This window comes from Schistocerca nitens, chromosome 9 (genome assembly GCF_023898315.1).
Source record: "Schistocerca nitens isolate TAMUIC-IGC-003100 chromosome 9, iqSchNite1.1, whole genome shotgun sequence".
Taxonomy (NCBI): Eukaryota; Metazoa; Arthropoda; class Insecta; order Orthoptera; family Acrididae; genus Schistocerca; species Schistocerca nitens.
In genome coordinates this window covers 435145540-435151643 of record NC_064622.1, presented here as the reverse complement: position 1 = coordinate 435151643, position 6104 = coordinate 435145540, and the positions used below count along the sequence as shown (strand labels likewise).

The window sequence follows — 6104 nt, the reverse complement described above, 5'->3', positions numbered from 1 at the left end:
AGAGCAGTAGTTTATTTTTGTGCATATTCTTAGTCTAATATTGCTCTTCATATCACGCATAATTTGTAATGTGCATCGGTACTGAGTTTTAGTTACGTACTTTTCTCTGAGCAGACTATTAGTTTCTTTTGCCATTTAATCAGATACTTTTTCTTTATTTCAAATTTTGCATTTCATTAAGTTTAAAGTTTTATTTTACGACACTGTTCACATGCGCAACACATGGCCAACCAGCAGTTTTCTTCAGCAATTGAATACTTCATCTTAAGTACATGTTACTTGATGAGAAAATTTTCGAAATCAATGTTAGTTTTCTTTTATGCAGATAATATTTTATAAAAAGCTTACAGTACGCACTACCCGAACACATGAAAAATAAATGAGACATTCTAGATTGATAGACGTTGATTTTTTGCCTATAATAGCAAAACTAGAAACTGATTAGATGTGGAGCGTGATTCATGATGTGCACTGACTGAGAACGACAGAAACGTAAAAAAGATGTCAGACCAACTGTCTCATTCACTCATTAGTTTGCGGCTTAGTGAAACACCCATCTTTCATCATTTTAAAAATAAAAATGTTCAAACAAAATTCTTTTTGATTTTAAGTTTAGTTAGTTTCCAATGTTGATGAAGACGGGGAATGTGTGTGTGTGTGTGTGTGTGTGTGTGTGTGTGTGTGTGTGTGTGTGTTGGTGGGGGGGGGGGGGGGGGGCAGGGTGCTAGCTAACATCTGATTGCGCTCGTGGGTAAGAGCCTCAGGAAGGTTGGGACTACTGTACTAAATCCTTTATATATATTGTATAAACAGCAATGACTTCATTACAATCTCTTGTCCCTTGTGGTACTCCAGAAATTACTTTAGCATATATTGATTCCGTCCCATGAATTATGACGTGTTGGCTTCGTCCCTTAGAAACTGCTGAATCTAGGCATAGAACTGTTCCGATTCTCGGTAAGGTCGTATTTTGCTCACTAAAAGATGCGGAACTGTATCGAATGCCTACCGGAAATCTTGGAACACATCAACTTGGATGCCTTTGTCTGCAGCGCCCTGGACTTCATGGATGAACAGAGTGAGCAGTGTTTCGCAAGATCCCTGTCTACGGAATCCATGTTGGTTTTTACACACAAGTTGACTTTCAGTTTCGTGTCTGTACAGATAGCTCTTTTTATGGTAGCCACATAACGGGGTTCCTACCAAGTCAGTGTGTTTTGGTTGTTGTCTGTCGCAACTGTGGTTGAACGTGACGCCGTTCTAGCGGTCCTGAATCTCGTAGAGCACTGTCATTTCTCATGCAAGGACCTGCTGACAAGTACCGCGCTAATTTTAGCTAATTGTCCTGTAACTTTAATATCTAGTATTACAGGAAATCAGAACCAGACTCAGTGGAAGTAATGCCGTAAAATTATTGCTTCCCTACAGGAGAGTGACATAATTTGTCATTCTAACAAAGAGTCAAGTACAGTGATTAGTGGAATATCATCTCTATTTGTAACTACAGTTTTGTGAGTGTGTGCCACATAGCAGAAAGTTTTATGTTAATATCAGGTATCTACAACACACATTGTATGGTTGTTTGAGAAATATTTAATATATGGGTCATATAATAAGGTAATGCTGTCTCCAGCCAGTGTAGGGACAAAGGGTGTTCTAGGCCATTTTGTTTGTGTGGGTTTCATACATTTAGGAGCAAGAACACATTTAGGAGCAAATTATCCCCCTCGCCTTAACCTACTGTTCTGTTAATTTATTTCTGACTCCTTTGGGTTGTTTTATGACGACCTGATGATCATATATGTCTGTCTGAGAAACCACGTACGCCTCGCCTTCCCCCATCCTCTGGAAAATCCCCAACCTTCCCCTCTCCCCCTAGCCGATAAGAGCACACTCTTAATATAAAATTAATTGACTAATAAATTAAATTGATAAAATAATTGCCCCTTCCCACTTCTGGGAAATCCCCCAACCCTTCCCTCCCTGATTTCCCCCCTCCCCCATCTGGAACTCCATCCGAACAGGCCTTGGAAGGCCAAGCGGACGGACCGGCCGCCACGTCATCCTCAGACCACAGGCGTCACTGGATGCAGATATGAAGGGGTATATGGCCAGCCAACCCCAAAGAAAGCAGGTGTTGACAGATGTGAAAATTACCGAACTATCAGTTTAATAAGTCATGGCTGCAAAATACTAACGCGAATTCTTTACAGACGGATGGAAAAACTGGTAGAAGCGGACCTCGGGGAAGATCAGTTTGGATTCCGTAGAAATGTTGGAACACGTGAGGCAATACTAACCTTACGACTTATCTTAGCAGAATGATTAAGAAAAGGCAAACCTACGTTTCTAGCATCTGTAGACTTAGAGAAAGCTTTTGATAATGTTAACTGGAATACTCTCTTTCAAATTCTGAAGGTGGCAGGGGTAAAATGCAGGGAGCGAAAGGCTATTTACAATTTGTACAGAAACCAGGTGGCAGTTATAAGAGTCGAGGGGCATGAAAGGGAAGCAGTGGTTGGGAAAGGAGTGAGACAGGGTTGTAGCCTCTCCCCGATGTTATTCAATCTGTATATTGAGCAAGCAGTAAAGGAAACAAAAGAAAAATTTGGAGTAGTTATTAAAATTCATGGAGAAGAAATAAAAACTTTGAGGTTCGCCGATGACATTGTAATTCCGTCAGAGACAGCAAAGGACTTGGAAGAGCAGTTGAACGGAATGGACAGTGTCTTGAAAGGAGGATATAAGATGAACATCAACAAAAGCAAAACGAGGATAATGGAATGTAGTCAAATTAAATCGGGTGAAGCTGAGGGAATTAAATTAGGAAATAAGACACTTAAAGTAGTAAAGGAGTTTTGCTATTTAGGGAGTAAAATAACTGATGATGGTCGAAGTAGAGAGGATATAAAATGTAGACTGTCAATGGCAAGGAAATCGTTTCTGAAGAAGAGAAATTTGTTAACGTCGAGTATAGATTTAAGTGTCAGGAAGTCGTTTCTGAAAGTATTTGTATGGAGTGTAGCCATGTATGGAAGTGAAACATGGACGATAACCAGTTTGGACAAGAAGAGAATAGAAGCTTTCGAAATGTGGTGCTACAGAAGAATGCTGAAGATAAGGTGGGTAGATCACGTAACTAATGAGGAGGTATTGAATAGGATTGGGGAGAAGAGAAGTTTGTGGCACAACTTGACTAGAAGAAGGGATCGGTTGGTAGGACATGTTTTGAGGCATCAAGGGATCACAAATTTACTATTGGAGGGCAGCGTGGAGGGTAAAAATCGTAGAGGGAGACCAAGAGATCAATACACTAAGCAGATTCAGAAGGCTGTAGGTTGCAGTAGGTACTGGGAGATGAAGAAGCTTGCACAGGATAGAGTAGCATGGAGAGCTGCATCAAACCAGTCTCAGGACTGAAGACCACAACAACAACAACAACATGGCCAGCACACTGCTGTTCTGGTCATATGTCCGTTTCCGCGACCAGAGCCACTACTTTTCAATGAAATAGCTCCTCAGTTTGCCTTACAAGTGCTGAGTGCACCCCACTCGCCAACAGCGCTCGGCAGACCGGATGGTCACCCATCCGAGTGCTAGCGCAGCCCAACAGCAATTAACTTCGGTGATCTGATGGGAACCGGTGTTACCACTGCGGCATGGCCGTTGGCCCTCATCTGGAAACTGGAAGGAAAAAGACTCAGTCTGTGCTGGAGAGAAAGGATCTCATGACACGAAATTCATATCAGTTGACATAATAATATATTGTTCAATTAAATTTGCATATTCTTTATTTAATGAGTTTTGTGGGCGACAGGACTTCTTCCCTCCCCTACCCCACTTGTGAACTGATGGGAAAAAGACACAGCCTGAGCTGAACTGCTTCACTGGGAAGATCTCATGACATGAAATGTGTGGTAAATTCGAGCAAAATATTGTTTATTTATTTAAACAGTAATTAAATTAATCAATTAAATTGGTGAGAAATGCTGGGCTGTGCTTCTGTTTATGTGAGTGGGAAAAATAGTCCACTGTTATGGAGACACATTTGCAGTATCAAAAATGACGGGAAATAGTCAATTTGCATTATCCTATCAAATTAATTGTCGAACGATTTGCAGTAATTCAATGCATCGCTTAAAACACTCACCGCCACCTCAGGACGGTTCTTCATCACAATAAAACATATTTTCAACGTTTGTGAATCACACTCAAACATTTTGCAAATTAAATAATCAGTTTCCATCACAAATATATCATACTGCTGAGTGTATCTGAGTTCTTCTTACGAGGTACCCGGGTGGAGTAGAGTTTGTACCTCTTTAATTCTGACGAATTTTGAATGAGAACGAGACATGCAAGTGCTTCCTTCCCCTGGGCTTTTATTGCATCAATTCCTACCGTATTGACGTGTCCAATTCGCCTAGCGATTCCTGCACGGTTATTTGCAACTTTTGCCCTTTTCTTTGCGCCAGCTGCTTCAACCCTTGCTAACTCTGCTTCCTTCTTGGCTTCAACGGCCCTTTTCTTCGCCTCGACACTCGTCTTACCGACCTCCGCTATTTCACTTTTCACTTCGTTCATAACCGCAAGTACCTTATTCCTCTACTTCATCCATTCTCTTTTATAGGCTCTGCTTTATGTCCTTTACCATCCCCAAAATCTCTAATAATAATATCTTTCGTCTGATTAGGCCCGTCTTCTTCAATTGGTGATGTTACTCTAGACATTTGGGCATTGTTGTACTGTCGAGGCCGAATTTTCCTCGGTATGTTCTCATCTGTGTTCTTATTTATATAAACAAGAGCTTCCACATGCCTATTCACTTCTACCTCCACTTCTTTCTCACTGATTTCACCGTTCAGATCTTCCTGTTCTTGGTCTGCCTCCAACTCGCGTCTGTGTTCCACACCTCCCGTCCCGTAGGAAACTCGCTTAGGCAGTGTTGACCTACCTGACTAGGAGGAGCGATATAGTATTTACTTAAGTAATTTCACCCTGTTTATTTATTTAAACAATTCGGAATGCCACCACCATAAGATGTCCCAACCCTCCCAGAAAAAAAGGGCACGAAAAATAGCTCAGTCTGTGTTGGACTATTGGGCTGGGAGAATGTCATGACAGTAGCCTAGTATATCGTCAATCATATTGAATTAAACACTTTAAGGCATTGGAATATTGTTTAAACAATTTGCAAGAGACAAGTCAGTGCGGAATACCGTTTATTTAACCAGTATACTGGGATGGAATTCACATACATTATTTATTTATTTCTAAAGAGCATAATACAGCTTAATATTGACAATTTCACAAAACGGGTGTTAAAAAAATGCACAGCACCACTCGAAACTAGTAGCATACAGACTCAAACTCTACATAGAGCGCTCCCTTCGCCTACAACTCTAAATAAATAGCTCTGTAACTCTAAATAGGAATCTCACCACTTTTCGACTTTTAACTGCTTCTTTGAAGGCATTGTCAGAGAGAGAAAACTTTCTGAGGGTGACAGCTGCTGTGGTTTTCATATATGTACAACAAGGGGGTCGCTATGCTTTCAACTACCTAGTTCCAACCTCTTTTCAAGCTCATCCTACCACCCATTTCCCCTGTCCGAAATCATGCACTTAGATCATTGTATACAAAATGTCTCTTATGGTTTTTGGTAGGTTAGCATGTAAGACAGGTAAATATTCTCGTACAAAATCTATATTAATTTTTGCATATACCTTAAACACCCAGAAAATAACACTTTTCTTATTTTTTTAGGTGTGGTTTCAATAATATCCAATTTCATTTTTAACTTATAAATTGAAACCACATCTTAGTGACCTGTTTCTTTCTCCAGCCAGTAATGTGACAAATATAGAGAAGTTATTCTCGAATCCTACTGCATATCTAATTTTCTTCCTGTAAAAATTCTTTTGTTTTTTCGTTTTAGTTATTAACTGTTTTTCTTCCAGCAGTTCTTCTAGGCAAGAGCATTCAGGAATTTTAAATTTTCCTCATATCCCTCATTTTCCTTTGTGTATATCGGCAACTCTTCTGCTCCACATTCTACCTGGAATTCTATATAGAAGTTTATGTCTAAAACTTTAGCAAAGGTG

The 6104-nt window shown here is 40.2% G+C and overlaps 1 pseudogene; it reads right to left on the bottom strand.

Annotated features, from left to right (window-relative positions):
• Positions 1 to 3553: 3553 nt before the first annotated feature.
• Positions 3554 to 3671, bottom strand: LOC126204530 (5S ribosomal RNA; annotated as a pseudogene).
• Positions 3672 to 6104: the final 2433 nt, after the last annotated feature.